The sequence below is a fragment of the Ambystoma mexicanum genome, chromosome 9 (assembly GCF_040938575.1).
Source record: "Ambystoma mexicanum isolate Mex_15411 chromosome 9, UKY_AmexF1_1, whole genome shotgun sequence".
In the NCBI taxonomy this organism is placed as follows: domain Eukaryota; kingdom Metazoa; phylum Chordata; class Amphibia; order Caudata; family Ambystomatidae; genus Ambystoma; species Ambystoma mexicanum.
The window spans coordinates 1,269,086,732-1,269,102,441 of NC_090931.1; positions in this window are offsets into that span (position 1 = coordinate 1,269,086,732).

Consider the following 15,710-nt stretch of genomic DNA (forward strand, 5'->3'; position numbering starts at 1 on the left):
ATTGATACATACACGAAGTGTTCATTAGGGATTTGTTCTTGTGTCACATTGTTGCAGAGAGTGCATGTATGTTTCCACATGTATGAAATCTGGAAGATTTCATGTACAGATATGTTTTTGTTTTCCAGTACTTGTAGTAAGTACATTAGACATTCTTGTGAATCTTCCTGTGAGTTTATAGTGAATTTCACCATTCCAGCACAGTAGTCCTATTCTTGTTTTATTCCATGAACACTATACGTGTTGTCAGGATTATTTGTTGCGTTTCTATGAAATACTAACATTTGCAAACACAATTGGTCTGTACTTTCCCTAATAGGTTCTTTTTTGCTTGTGGTACTTGATGAAGTATTAGTTTCTTTTAATCTCTTTGGAGGATTTGCAGTGACATCCTGTTGCATTTCAGTTTGATTTAGTTTTCCTTTACAACGTTTTACTTTTTGTGGAACAGGATATGTTTTTAGATGGGGGGTGTATAGTGAACGAAGTCTATTGTATTCTAAAATGCAAGGAATATCAGCGTTTACTTTACTTGCATCAAAGTTGATTAGAAATAGACCGTCAAGTGTTAAAGACTGTGTTACCAATGTCTATCAGTGCTTTGTCTAGGGTAAGACCTTGTGATTTATGAATGGTGACTGCGTATGCAAGAGTTAGAGAAAATTGTTCTCTACGTACATACATGTCATTGAAGAGAAGGAATCGAGCTGTTGAGCGTCCTATCCTTTTCACTTCTGAAAGTTTGTCAAATAGAATATTGACAAACTGAATGTTGTTGTCATGTGGGTATGTTTGAAAGCCAACAACTGTACCCGGTGCTCCATTAACTAGTCCTTGATCCACGTCAAAGTTACGTTTAAGCATTACTCTACAGTTTAAAGATAATTTTAATATTTTCTCCAAACCAGCTGTTTTGGAGATAGAATTTTCTAAACTATTTAGTCTTGTTGTGGCTTGCTCACACATGGGTAGTGTCATACCATGTACGTCTAGTTTGTCTGTGGCATTAATTTCAATTATTGGTTGCATTTCTTTTTTTAACATTGTTTCATTGAATTTGAAACAGCTTGCAAGAGTTGGCATTAAGGCCATACAATTGACATTTTTGTGGGCTAATTGTTCCATAACATCCGTAGCACATGCATTATCGCCATAAAGTGCATGAATGTGCCGGGTTTTCAATATTGCTTGTGCTTCTTGAGATAGTACACCCACTCTAATACTTTTTAAGATGTTGGCATAAGTGAGATCTGCAGATTGCTGCATGTTTTCTGTTAATTCTCTGTATTGGAAATGTTGCCAAAGGTTGACATTTCCTATGCTGCCAACAGTTTTACGGCAGAGTTTGTGTCCTAAGGTTTTACAAATAGGCTCACCTTTCACTGGTGTTAATTGAAGAAGATCTCCGAAAACAATAATGTGTTTTCCTCCAAAGAGCTCTTCGTAGTTTGTTTTGAGTACTTCTTGTAATCTGAGGTGAATTAAAGCCAACATTAGGCTGCAGACCATTCTCACTTCATCTACTAGTAGCATTTTCATTTGTTTTAATACTCTGCGTAGTCCCATTGCAGCTTCTGTAGAAAGTTTGTAATAGTCTAATTTGTTTTGTGTTCTACTGGCAGGAGTAGTAATCGGTGTAAAGTGACACCACCTATGTTGTAGGCAGCTAAACCTGTGGGGGCAGTGACAACAGCTGACAGTTTTTTGTTTGTCAATTGTTGAAAGAATTTGCTGATGATTCTGATTAAGAATGTTTTGCCAGAACCAGCTTCACCACTGACGTACAGTAGTATAGGTTTGTTATGTTGGCAGGGGCATTCTTTATTTTCATGTTGTACACCATGTGCAATTTATTTTGTTACTTCTTGAAAAATGCTACGCTGCTCATTTGTTTAGTTTTGATTGTAGTATAGTTAAGTCTTCTTTATCTTCATACTGACACATGGTGTTTTCTACTTCCGTCATAGCTAATTCTGCCTCATTTGCTGTTAATGGCTGTCCCAGTGGTTCTTGGTTTCCTGCTACAGAAGGTTGACTACTGTCAGGAGTGTCCTTATCTAGTTGGGCCTGGAGTTCTTCTTCGTGTTGCTGTTCATTGTGCAACATTGTTTTGTAGTGTGTAAAGTTTACATCAGTTATAGTGCTTTCATTTGCTTTGAAAGCGTCTTCGTAAGAGTCATAGTTATCTAGTATTTCTTCTTCTTTTCTCCATGGTTTAAAGAGTTGTAGCAGGGACATGTAATATAGTTCATTTATCGCTGGATCTGTTAATAAAAGTAATAAAAATAAAAATAAAAACATTAGCCTTAAATGAAAAAAAAACAAACTACAATACAACAAGTTAATCAAAGTGAGAATGGAGGATGTACTGACAAAATAATCTCTGTAGAAATACCTTCCACTCACATATGTGACCAACTAATTGTAGGGAGTAAGCAAACACAACTTTCTTCCTTTTATCCCATTAAGAAGATTTCTACCAAGTCTACAAATCAAATGCACAGACTTAATCCTGCATTGAAGACACAAGGAATCATAGATCAATTACATTCTTCCGTAAATATCCGGTGGTGAGAGAGATAACCCAGTTGGTAACACCTCCGAAACCACAATGCCCAAAAAAGAATTAAAATACTAACTTAAATGAGCATCTGCCCATATGTGATCCTCTATTAAGTCGTGAAAGTAAAATGCTTAGGCAAGTACATGAGGGAGAATGTAAAGGTGTCCCCTACTCATGTGAGGAAGAGGTTTTAGCAATACAGAACCCTGCTACAGTAGTTGGTTGGACTAGTGATCCAAATATCTACGGCAAGACGAGATTGAATAGAGAATTAATCTTTAAAACCTTTTATAAAATCCCGATGTTAAGACTTCTGAATTCTAATGATGTAGAATGGGTTAAATTGGCTAATGAAAACAACGGAAGAATGATATGCAAAGTACTTTCATCCATCATCTTAAAACAGATATGGGACTTTAAAGATGACTTCGCTCATTTGGGGGTGCAATTAAATTTACTACATGATGAGAAGGAAGCCCTTCAGTACTTGAATTATTTGGCACCTCAACCTGAGATTACCTTCGGTACCTCTGATAGGGAGAATGTTTCTTCGATTCCGATATCCGATGCTATTGCCCAATTAGCAACTATCGCATCAAATATAAAGGACTGGTCCTGGATAGGCAATTTAGTAAATGCCGTCACCCATAGCAATTCAGTAAATTTGTCACGGTAGCTGAAATTCCATCCAGGTATTTTCCTGGAATGTTTGTGGTTTCCGCAATTTTTTTTCAGCTCTATCGTCAAATGACATATTTACTAAATCAGCAATGATTATGCTGCAGGAGACTATGCTCTCTAAACAGATATTAGTTGACGGGTATTATGTGATATCGAGTCCTGCGAGTAGTTGTGGGATGGGCCGCCCTTCTGGTGGCCTTGCAATCTTGATCAATAATAGGATTAATACACATTATACTGAATCATATTCATCTAATAATATTTTGGCTGTAGATATAGAACTATTTCCGGGGAGTAAAGAATTGTTCTTATTTATTAATATGTATTTCAACCCTCAAACACAGGACATCAAAGTTTTTTTGAACTCCTTTGATGCCATTTTTGAAAATGCTGTTGTGAATAATAAGTATGAGGGCATAATCGTTGGTGGGGATTTTAGTGCAAGTTGTTTGAGTCATATTGATGATATACAAGCACGGGTTCTTTCCTTCAATCAAAAAAAATCTGTTATATCCGAAATGCGATGGAAGGACTTTTTCCGGCCATGGAATATGAGATTTGTTAGATTACATCAGGATACTTTACAATATACATGGCATAGGGAAAACATGTGTCAACAATTGATTTCTTTGTCTTATCTGAAAACCTGCTAAACTTATGTTCCTTAACATATTCCACAGATGTGGGTCTGAGTGTCCAATGTATTATTTCAATTAAAATAGATCTTCCTTGGATGACTCTGGAAAATGCTCCCAAATCGGTCCCTATAGAAATAGAGCGTCTATCGGGTTATATTCGTTGGAACAAACATTTATTGCCTAAAACTGGTGAAAAATCTAGTCAGTTTAACTAAATATAATCCTGATGTTGATTATACAATACAAGAGCTTTTTAATATTGAAACACGTAATAATAATATTATACAAGATTCATTAAATCGACTCTCAAAAAGCCATTTGAGGAATCAGACAATCCATCAACATAATTATGATACTCACATAGCAGTGTTAAAAAAACAAAAACATAGCAAACTAAGACATCTTAAAACCCAAAATCTTGATTTAGATGAATATAATGACAGCAAAAGGCAAATATTACTCTCATTTGGTAGGAACTGCAGAAGTCACCACCAATCTCTTTATCTCCATGATAATCAAAAGATTATCAGCTACCTATGTAAGCATAATACCAAATCTATTTGGCAAATGTTTAATAAATCAAAACAGAATGCAACTCAGATTGCGTTACCTAATGTAATTTCTGCAGATAGATGGGAATCATTTGTTGGTGAAAATTTCAAACTGCCAATATCATTTACTAACAAACTATTCACAATTAAAAAGCTGACTATGTTACCCCGTTTTCAGTGGTCAGTTGAAGATATCACCTGGGCCATTGGGAAACTGAATTTTTCCATGGCCTCAGATCTAGATGGTATTCCAGCTTGTGCTTTTAAAAAAGATCCTACATTCTGGGCAAAAGTATTGTGTTTAAAGTTCGAGAACATCTTTAATACGGGGGTTATCCCTCTTTCTTGGCATATTGCCATGATTGTTCCCATATATAAAAAAGGTAATTCTGCAGATCCTATTAATTGTAGGCCTATTGCCTTGATGGACTGTTCATATAAGGTATTTTCTATTCTGCTTCTAAATCTTATAAATAACTTCATGGAATCACATGATATTTTGTCACAAAGTCAAACTGGCTTACGGAAACAAATGGGAACTGACATCAATACAGCAATCGTACTGCATATGTTATGTTTGTGCAAAAAAAAAGAATAGGTAACATCTACATGGCATCGTTTGATTTGCGCTCTGCTTTTGATTGTGTGGTTCGTGATAAGCTTTGGTGTAAATTGAGAAAGTTTGGTTTTCCAAAAAATATTATACAATTACTCGCTCTGTTGCATTCTGATACATACTTTAAGATAAGAATAAATAAGCTGGGAGACGTGACGAACAATGTTCCTACTTATATTGGGGTGAAGCAGGGCTGTAGCCTTGCTGCTACTCTCTTCAACCTTTATTTGGTTGATGTTTCGGAGATTTGGAAGACAGTGTTATGCTATCCAGTGAACCTTGGGCATCTCAGGATTCACTGGCTAGCATACGCTGATGACATCATAATTTTCGATAGGACACCACATGGACTCCAAAACAAACTTGAAGCCTTTTCTGCTTTTTCTAGTGAACATAATCTATGCGCAAATGTAGATAAATCTAAGATACTTGTTCTGTCAGGTTCAAATAAGACTCAGCGATATTCCTGGACATTTAATAGTCTTAAATTGGAGAGAGTTTCCACAATTAAATACCTAGGTTTTGACATCTCAAATGATTTTTCCAAAAAAAACTGGACTCAAATCATAACAAAGAAAGTCAGGCCCTTGGTTTCTCTTCTAAAAATAATACATAGGAAATATTGTAAATTCTCCTTAAGCCCCGCTCTTCAGTTTTATCAGTTGAAGATCGAACCCATAATCCTGTACAATCTGGATTTATGTTTGCACGATATTGATGATTTTCTGAACTCTATCCAGGGCTGTATGTGGAAGCAGGTACTGGGTGGTTTGGCTGGTTCAATACCAAATGCATGTATCCGTGTTGAATTGGGTTTATCAAGCTTATCTTCTTGATTTTTGTGGCGTCAAATAACTTTGTACGCTAAGATTCAAAATCCCTCTAGAAATTCAATGTATGTTGAGTTTGCGAAAATGTTTTTGCTAGAGAATCCAGTTTCTATTGTAATGTTTAAACAAAAAATAGAACTAGCCCTCCAGCGGATTAACATCATAAAAGAAGATCTAGCTGTGAGACCCGGATATTGTAAAAAAATGCTGTACCAAATGGACTGGGTTGAAACTCAGGAGAAAGTTGGCACATATCGATTGTATAAAGAATTTGCATCTTATTCACATAAAAAATGTCCTAGGCTAATGTATATAGAGTGTTTTCCAGACCTTAAAGCACAGGAAATGTATATGCGTTTTCGTTTAAACCAATTACATTCGAAAGAACACATAGGTCAATGGTTACATTTTGAAACAGATATTTGTCGTTTTTGTGAGATAGATCCACAAAAAGAAACCTTAAAACATTTGGTTATCTATTGCAGTTATTTTGAAGCTGACAGAATCCTGTATTTGGGTGATAAAAATGTTGGGAATTCTATTTCCTACCGTGAAATGTTATGGCAAAAATGTATGAGTAACCCTCACATTGCTTTTATGTGTGCATTGGTTAGATTACTAGTTAAAATCGAAGATGAACTTCTTCGAAACACGAAGGACTATGTTAATGATGGAAATTGAAGATCTAGAATCAGCACAAGTCAAGTATGATATTATAATATATGAAGTAGATAATTGTGAATGTACGTATTGAATGTGCTTATGCAATATGGTATTGTGATATTTGTTTTAGCTGTTCTTATACATTTGTATTACAGGAAGTACAGATCTATTTTGTAAATGTTTTAACTGAATTTGAATTTTATTTTGAAGTGTGAAAAGTTGTTTTTTTTTGTAACTGTAACACACTATATTAATTTTTAAAAAAAATATGCTGAGGAGTCTTTAATGACAATTTGATATGATTAATTAAATTTGGTTTGGTTAGTTTTACTAAGCTGCCTTCACAATTTGACACTCTGTATCTACCTTCTTTTTCATCGGGTTTTATATTATTTTTATATGTGAAGTTTTGCGCTATGTGGTATAGACACATTGTTTCCAAAGTGGTACTTCTGTTTGGGTAGTATGTGTCCAGCAAATTGTTTTTTAAAATGTCTTGGCTGTTGGGATCATGTTTGGCTATTGTTTCTATGTCGTCGTATGATTTCAGAACTCTTTTTTCTAGATTTAGCAGGACCAAGACCTAGCCATACTATATTTTCAGATTTTCCATACAAAGCAGTACCGGTTTACTTGATCTGCTGCTTCATAGGAGCCACATTCTCTATGGGAGAGCATTTTTATGCCCAAGCTGTATAATTTCTGAGACAGTTTTTTGTCTGATGACAGGTCATTCCAGAGGTCTTGGAGCTCTGTTTTTTCTGATTTGGTTAAGTATGCAGTGGAATTGTCTGCAATGTACTGCACACCTGTGTTTGCATTCCATAAGAGGGCAATGATTGCATTGTAATCATTGATATATTTCTTTCTTCTTTTTATGTAATATGTATTTTTAGGTGATTTACCCTTAACACTATGTCTAACTGAAGACATTAAGTCGTTCACTTGACCTGTTTTTGTAACTTGTCTAGGGAAACCAAAGTGGCATTTGGTGTAGTATTTTTCCCTTTGTTTTTGTATTTGCGACGACAATATTTGCCACATTTGTGTCTTTGAAATTGTAAAATGTGTGCATGAAGATCACTATTTGTTGCTTCTGATGGAATTTCACAAGTGACATATTTTTCGATAAACTGTAACACAGTGGCATCATTGTCTTGACCAAATTTAGGAGCATCTTTAATCCATAAAAACATGTGGATATGTGGTGCTCCTCTGGCTTGGTATTCTTTTCTCCAAAAGAAGTGTTGCACTTCTCCGAGGGGAGGAACAGTTTTATTACAAATAAAGTGTAGCATAGCAATGAAGCAATGATGAAAATATCTTGAAACATTAACAGGATCAAGAGAACAAAGTTCTCCAGGTGTTAGTATATCTATGTTTGTTTTGTTTTTGTTTGATATGCGTAGGAAATCATGTAAATCTTCCCATGCATATTCTGAACAACATTTCTTATCACACAACGTACAACTCCATGACGTCGGAACCAGTACTCTTTAGTACCATGCATGTTTGCTAATAGAATTGTAATACTTGATTGTAAAACCTCATCTTTTTCTTGCACTTTTTGTAATAATTGTGTAGCTGACATATTTTGAAAGTGGGTTCCTGATTTTAATGTGTGTGCAACTCCGTAACATAGAGTTGCAAGTTCACTTTCAAAGAGTAGGTGGAATATGTATTCCACATTTTGTCTAAATCTGGGATCTTCAGAATACATCCGTAACGAGCGGTATTCTGATGCAGTTATTTGAATAGGTCTATCATCTTACCTTCCTCCTTTGCCAATAGGAAAGATACTTTTTTCCCATATGCTGATTGGTGATCCTTTTGTTTGTCGCATTTGGTACGTTTCTAGTGCATCTTCTATGGTGTCATTAGAGTGCAATGGATGAATTGTATAATGGTCTAAAGTATTGGATACTGTAGCAGGATCTAGAAGCTCAAATTGACCAGTTTCTGGTGACTCTTGAATTATTTCAGTGGTTTCCTTCAAGTTTTCTTCAATATTAATTTCTTTGTAGTATTCATTATTGTCTTTTAGATATTGCAAGGCTTGTCTAACTTTATGTAAGTCTACCAGTTGTTGCCAAATGTGTTTGTCTTTTGTAGGTACACCATTTACTAAGATAATTAAAGATTGCTCCATTGGACGTTGCACTCCCAGAGTGTGCACATTTTGTTTTAGATCTAATGGTAAATACACTACTTTGCCACGAATGTCTTTCACCAATTCAGATGGAGGTAATTTTGCTGTTTTTGGTTGAAGGCGTATTATTGCTTGAAAGGGGTGCACTGTTTGAATTATGATGCTCTCATATAAATTGAGTTGTTGTAGGGGTATTGGTAGTGGGAATAATTCCAAATTATTTGTGATAGCACGTGAAGGAGTTTGGTTGTTGTCAAGTTGTATAGTGCAGTAACTGCAAAGTATTAAGGGGTCAGTTATTTCGTATTTGTGTTCTGCTATAAGGTAGAGAGCTAATTCAAACCATTTAGAATCTTCATTGTCTTCTATTTTGTATGTTAGGTCTACAGTTTTTGTGTTACTTTTATAAAAGGTTCTGCGGCAACATACACACACATGGTTTGGTACTTCAGCAGATGTACTTTTAAATTTCAGTATTTCTTTTTTGTATGTGTGTAGTAGAAGGTTGCCATGCATAGAACTGTTGCTAATTTGTTGTAAAGCTATTTCATTCTTTAAGTGGCTTTCACTTCCAAAATATTTTTTCTGGATATAGTCGATTTCTTCAAGTAGGTCTTTTGCTGTACCATGTAGAAGAATGCTATTTAAATTGGCTAGTGCTAAAGCAGGATTTTTAGCATAGTACAGTTTATAGACTAGATTTCTTATAGTTGAACGATGTGTTGATATCATTTTGATATGATGGAAGGTGGTTTTGCAAGTAGGTCCTGAAATGCAGGCCAATGAATGTCCTTGTAGTCCTGGTTACTTGCGCACTGGACAGTTATCCATATTTTGCAGTAGTTTAATTTTGATTTTGTCTTTGCCTTTCATATACTGATTGAGGAATTGGCGTAAAGACTTGAAAGATGTTTTGGGAATGTTAGACATTGACGTGCATGGCCATTTGTATACTAGACGTTCTGGTTCAGTTGAATTGAGAGGTAATTCTAAGTTTTCTGGGGATATTTTTGTAAGCAGTATTTCTTGTTCCATTGTGGTATTACTAACTTTTTCATAACGTTGTCCACTGCTATGTATGGCAATTGTATTTGTTTGCTTTTGTTTGTATGCCTCTTCATTAAAATATGGTTCTGTGCTTGTAGTGTGACTCCACTCACCTCCCCAGATATTTAAGAAGTTATGTGTGTTGACATTTCGTTTATTGAGAAGTCTTTTTTGTAATTTAGTCATTAGTTTTGTTAGTGGTTTCATTTTGTTTAACACTAAATAAATAACTTTCTTTTGAGAAGGATTGCACTGTCTATCAAAGCTTCTAAGATTCATTTCCTACGGTAGGTTTTAAGGGTTGTGCATGATTTCTCTCCTGTTTTTATAAGATTTTGAAGGACTCTGTGGCGGAACATTTTTGCTAAAATACTTTTTTTGGTATGCTTACTTGGTACTATATCAAGATTTATAGGAACAGTTTTAAAAGTAGTGTTAGCTGAATTCTTGTTAATCGTTTTCTGTTTCATTTTACATTTTGATAGAGCAGGCAAAGTTTCTGTACTTGAAGCTTGTTTTGTTTCGCTAAATGACTGTATTACCTGTTTTGTTTGAGCTTTTTGTACAAATTCTACTAGAGATGGATGCTTATTTTGGACACTTCTATTTTCATTAGCTCTACTTCTGCGTTGCTTTCTATGGACTTTATTTTTGGTAGGCATTCTTTAGGCAAAATAAGCTAAAATAAAGCAGGTATGGGGTGGGGTGTTCTGCAATGTATGTGTGCTGTGTGCATGAGTGTTTGAGTATGACGATAAAGATGTATGTGATGGTGTGTGATTGTGCATTGGGCAACTACAACTAGTTGGGATGGGTATTCTTGAATGTATGTGCTACTAAACTGGGGTTCAGATGACAGTAGAAAGTAAGCTAGTGGTGAGGAGAAGCACACATAGCAAATCTAATGGTATAGAATGAAAACAGTTGTTTGTTCTATAATATACAAATTCTAGGGGCTGAGTTATGTCATTTGTGCGCTGAAAAATGGGGATTTGTGCGCCATTCTGCCTGTATATCTATGTTTAACAAATGGGGATTTGTGGACAGAATGGTGCAAAATCTCTGTTTTTATGTGCAGAAATAGCATGAATTAACCCCACAGTGTGTTTGACTAATAGTAAAAATATTATGGTGGTATTTAACTTACTTTATTTGTGGAATGAGCAGGTTTCTTCTTAGTTGTTGCTTGTACTTCACATTCTGCTGCTGCTTTTCAGGAGAGTGGTCTTCACTGCAATTGTAAAGGAAACGAATTAGTAATTTTGTGTGTTTATAGCACTGATGTTAATTTAGACATTGATTTTTATGTTTTTGTGCAAGTATTGTTGTTTGATATTTGAACATAGTGTGTGCATGCAATTTTGTTTGACTATGTGCAGTCTTTATATTTTACTTCAAATATGTTAGTTCAACATGCTTTGCAAATGTGTGTGTAAAAAGAAATTAAATAGCAGACAGGTTTGGAAGTGACAGTTGATTATAGCAGAAAGGAAAAATGACAGTAAGTTCATTTTATAGGTTATACAAGTTAAAAGTCAGTTAATCTGTTTATATGAATGTATAAGAATTGTACATGTACTATGCAGAAAATATGCATACCTGTAGTTTGTGTTCATGCATATGGATATGCATGCAGCTGCAAGTATGAATTGGAGTCTTGTACAGTATTTCTTGTAGTAGGTGCTTTCCAATGATATGACACTTGTACTCAGAGTGATTAACAGTACATTTGAAGTGCTGATCTATGATGATGGAGTTAGATGTAGAGGTCTTGGATGTGATTGGTGGATGGTCGTGTGACTACTTAGCTATATCCAATGAGGGAATGGCACAGAGAGTGAAGTGGAAATGGTAGAATGGCAGTCCATGTTACGATATGTCCGCGGACATGGCGTGTTACATACGGGGATTTTGGGGTGGGGAGGCATGCAAATGAGAATGAGCAGACCAAGGGATTGGTCAGTAAAGTTTAGAGGGTGTGTTGTGCCAGGAGAGAGTTTGTCATATACTCTTTTTCTTGAGAGAAGAACAGATAGCTATGGCTGTGTGTTTCAGAAAACAGATTGTTTGGATTTTGGGAGACTGGTGGATGCATTGGTTGAAGGTGCATGTAGAAAGCTGTGGAGTAGCTGTAGATCTTGGATTCCCACATGTGGAAGTGCACTGGCATGGAGAACGTGGAATGAAGTGGTTGGACTTGCTACCTCTCTCTGCTACTTTGGAGACAGAGCATCATCCAGACATAATGATAATTCATTGTGGAGGGAATAGTTTAGGACATGTGTCTGGAATTTCTTTGCAATTTGCAATGAAAGAAGGACTTGGGAAGGTCATGGACATGTTTCCAAATTCTCAAGTAATTTTTTCTCGGATTGCGCAGAGACAAATGTGGCTGCGTTCCTCTTCATTTGGTCCACACATGGAGAAAGCGAGGCGCAATGTCAATAAGGCTGTTTGTGCCTTTCTAAGAGATGTTGGCATGTCCTCTTTTCACAATGAAAATATTATGTTTCGTAGCACATACATTTTTCGCAGAGATGGAGTCCATCTTACTTATGCCGGAAATCAGATTTTTCTGAGAAATGTACAAAATGCATTGCAACCTTTTTTGGAATTACAGCCATCCATTTTGTTTTAGGTGTTGACCATTTCAGGTTTTTCAAACACAAACAAACACCACCAAAAGGCTCTTTTCAGAGCGACCACTTCCTCCCAGACAAAAGTGCAATGGTTATGATCGGGCAGCACCCCAACATTTTAGATGTCCATGAACTGTCTGTGGACTTCTAAAAAAATAAACAAGGCCCTGCTCCATTTATTTTCCACTTCTATTTTTAAACTGTGAAAGGCGGCTCTTTTTTTGGTTTTTTACACACGACACACTAGGAGAGCAGGGAAAAGGAGGGTAAGGGGGGACACCAACCACGGGGATAAGAAAGGGTGGGTGGAGAGAGGAAGATGTAGGGTGGGCCTTACTTAGGTAGTGAGCAGGTCTTCTCGTGCTCTGAGACCAGAGTCTCAAAAGCACTTTGAAGTCTCTCCCCCCTGCAGAGTACTGCGTCGCAGTACATACACACAACTGTGACCCTCGAAAGGTAAGGGTCATCAGCATTGCAAATGGCCTGTGAGGCAGCTGGAGGAATACGCTGTCCCACAGGAGTGTTCCTTGTGGTGACAGGATTGGAAACGGAGGATGTAGTAGAGGAAGTTAACCTACTAGACTCCTCGCAAGGTACAACCTTGCGAACGGCCCCACCGTGGACCTTAGGTGTCGCTTCATAGTAGTCGTACCAAAGCTGTACTTACCAGGCCTCCCACGACTCAGTACAATTTTGCACTTGTTGCAGGTGACTTTGTTCGCACACGCCTTAGGTACGTTACCGTGAATGGTAAATAACCGCCACACCCAAGACTCACGGCGAGTGCTGGTAGTAGGGACTTCCACTACCTCATTCTCGTCATCCTCTTCATCCTCCTCTGCATCCTCACTCCTGTTCCCCTCTTGAGGCCCTTGGGGAGATGGTGGTGGTGGAGGGGATGGGGGTGGTGCTGAGGCAGATGTAGCACCAGGTGGCAGTAGTGCAGCCATGGATGCCATCAGGTTTCAGAAATAAATCTGAAAAATTGGTAGCAAAAATGCAGTGTGTTCTGTAAGATAGCCAGAAACACAATGAGGATGAGCTCTGGGGTGTGGCCTTTTATAGGGGTGCATGTGCTTGTGCGTGCTTCGCAGACACCCGCACTGTCCACGGACAGATCGAACACCAAAAAAAGGTTCAAAAAGTCCCAAAAAGTATGTAGAAAGTCAGGATTACTGTCTGGGACTTTCAGGTAGTTTTAAATTGTTCGGGGACACGAACAGTGTCTGCACTCAGAACACATGCTCAGTGTGGGCGCAGTCACATGATGGCTTTGCAAACATGCCCACGAAGGGAACGGGTGTCCGCAGGACACCAAATGCACTGAAACTGTTTTGCGCACGCGCGTTGGTGTTCTACAGACACTGTTCGAGTCCTGAAACTAATTAAAAGTGCGACACGAGCGAAACGGACATGACACCCCCATTTTGTTTATTTGCGAACATCCCGGGACACTTGATGTGTTGTTAGAACAGTTTCAACCTGCTTATGAACAGTACGGACAGGTATAGTGTCCTCAGGACACCCCCATTTTGTTTATTTATGAACATTTCAGGATACTGCCTGTGTTCTTAGAACAGTTTCAACTCACCTGCAAACAATACGGACAGGCATAGCGTCCTGAGGACACCCCCATTTTGTTTCTTTACAATGTCATCTTTGATGTCCTGGGTGTTAGTTTTAGCAGTGCACAGTGGTGCCGCGAGTTATGGTTGTTTAACTTACCATAACTGGTGAATTTCAGGGGTTTTTCGGTTTTACTTGGAACCCTAACATCCCTTTAGCAAAGTTTTTTTATTGAATTGCATAGGTTTTTAGTAGTGCAACTTAACCATATCGTCCCTTTAACAAAGTTTTTTTACTGAATATATACGCATGTATGTGTTCTGTGTTTGTGTAAGCGTTTTGGGGGTGGTGGGTGAGGTTTATAGTTGGGGGTTTTCCCCACATTACACATTTTTTGTTTTAAACTCCAAAAACAACCGAGGTGATAACACCATGGTGAAATCAGCCACAGCGAAAAGTGCCACGAACACAACACACAGTGCAAAGATGACAAAGCACAGTGAGGAAGCCCAGATCAAATAAGGGGTGCTTGAGAGGGTTTCTTGCCATACCTTTTTTTTTAACAATGGATTAAATTAATGCATTGTCCTGCACTTTCTTGAAAAAAAAGTGGTTTTGTATGGTAAGGCATGCAAAAACCCAAAGGATGCAAGTCACGAACCGTGCACAGGAGCATTTTCCAAGGCATTCCATGCCACTTTTGACCAAAGAATATGCCACCAGTAATGTCATCTGTGATGTAATCATTGTGGACATTGATGCGCAAAAGGGAGAGTCAAGTTAAGGTGGCTTTAGTTGAATTTCAGGGGTTTTGTTGCGTTAAGTTCTCAGCTTAACGTCCCTGCATCAAAAGATTTTTCCTTGAATTTCAAGTATTTTGTTAGTCAATAGATTATTTCCGCACATGGCCAGTGACCACTGCCTACGGCCATGCCCAATATATATTTGGGAACAATGAGAACGGGCGACTACCAGACGAGTAGCCATTTGGCCATGGTTGTTCCCACTGTCCATTTTAGAACACTACCAGACCACTAGCCATGGCCTTTGGCCATTGTCACTCTATATTTTAAAAAACTTAAACCCATCACTCAAAGCTGTTCATCAATCTCAAACTGATTTTGGCCTATTTTGACAGTGGTATTGTTATGTATAAAATGTTGCAGGCAATGCACCGTGAGATTAAATTAATTGCAGGGGATCTCACAATTTGGTTTATCAGCGTGCTACAAGACCTGTGTTTTATGGCTGGTCTCTTTGTGACTGTTGTGATACATCGCACAACCCCAACTTAACCACATTTAAGCAGCACTGAAAAGGTAAAAAAATGACTGCCTTCTAGAATAAAATATGCCCATGTACATTTGCCCCCAAAGAAAAAATCAAAAGCTGGCAACCAAGAATCTACACACAGTATGTGAACATCGACGTAAAGTTAAATGAAATATACAAATAATCTGAGAGAGGAAATGTTCCAATAAATATTCTGACAAAGTATAAAAGGTAGATGTCAAGCTAAGTAAATTCCCATGATGGTGAAATCTCTTCCCCTGCACACTGTAAGGAAGGCATGATATCAAAGTAAGACAGGCACAAGTGATCACAGTTCAAGGATGTTTATTAAGCTATACGAATGGGTTGGATAAACCCCTAATCTAAAGCTAAATCTAAGATGGGAGAAAGCTACGACCATCAAATAATAGTAATACTGTCTTAGTAGAGTCTAGTCAAATAAAAGGGCCCATACTAAGAAAACCTATTGCCAAT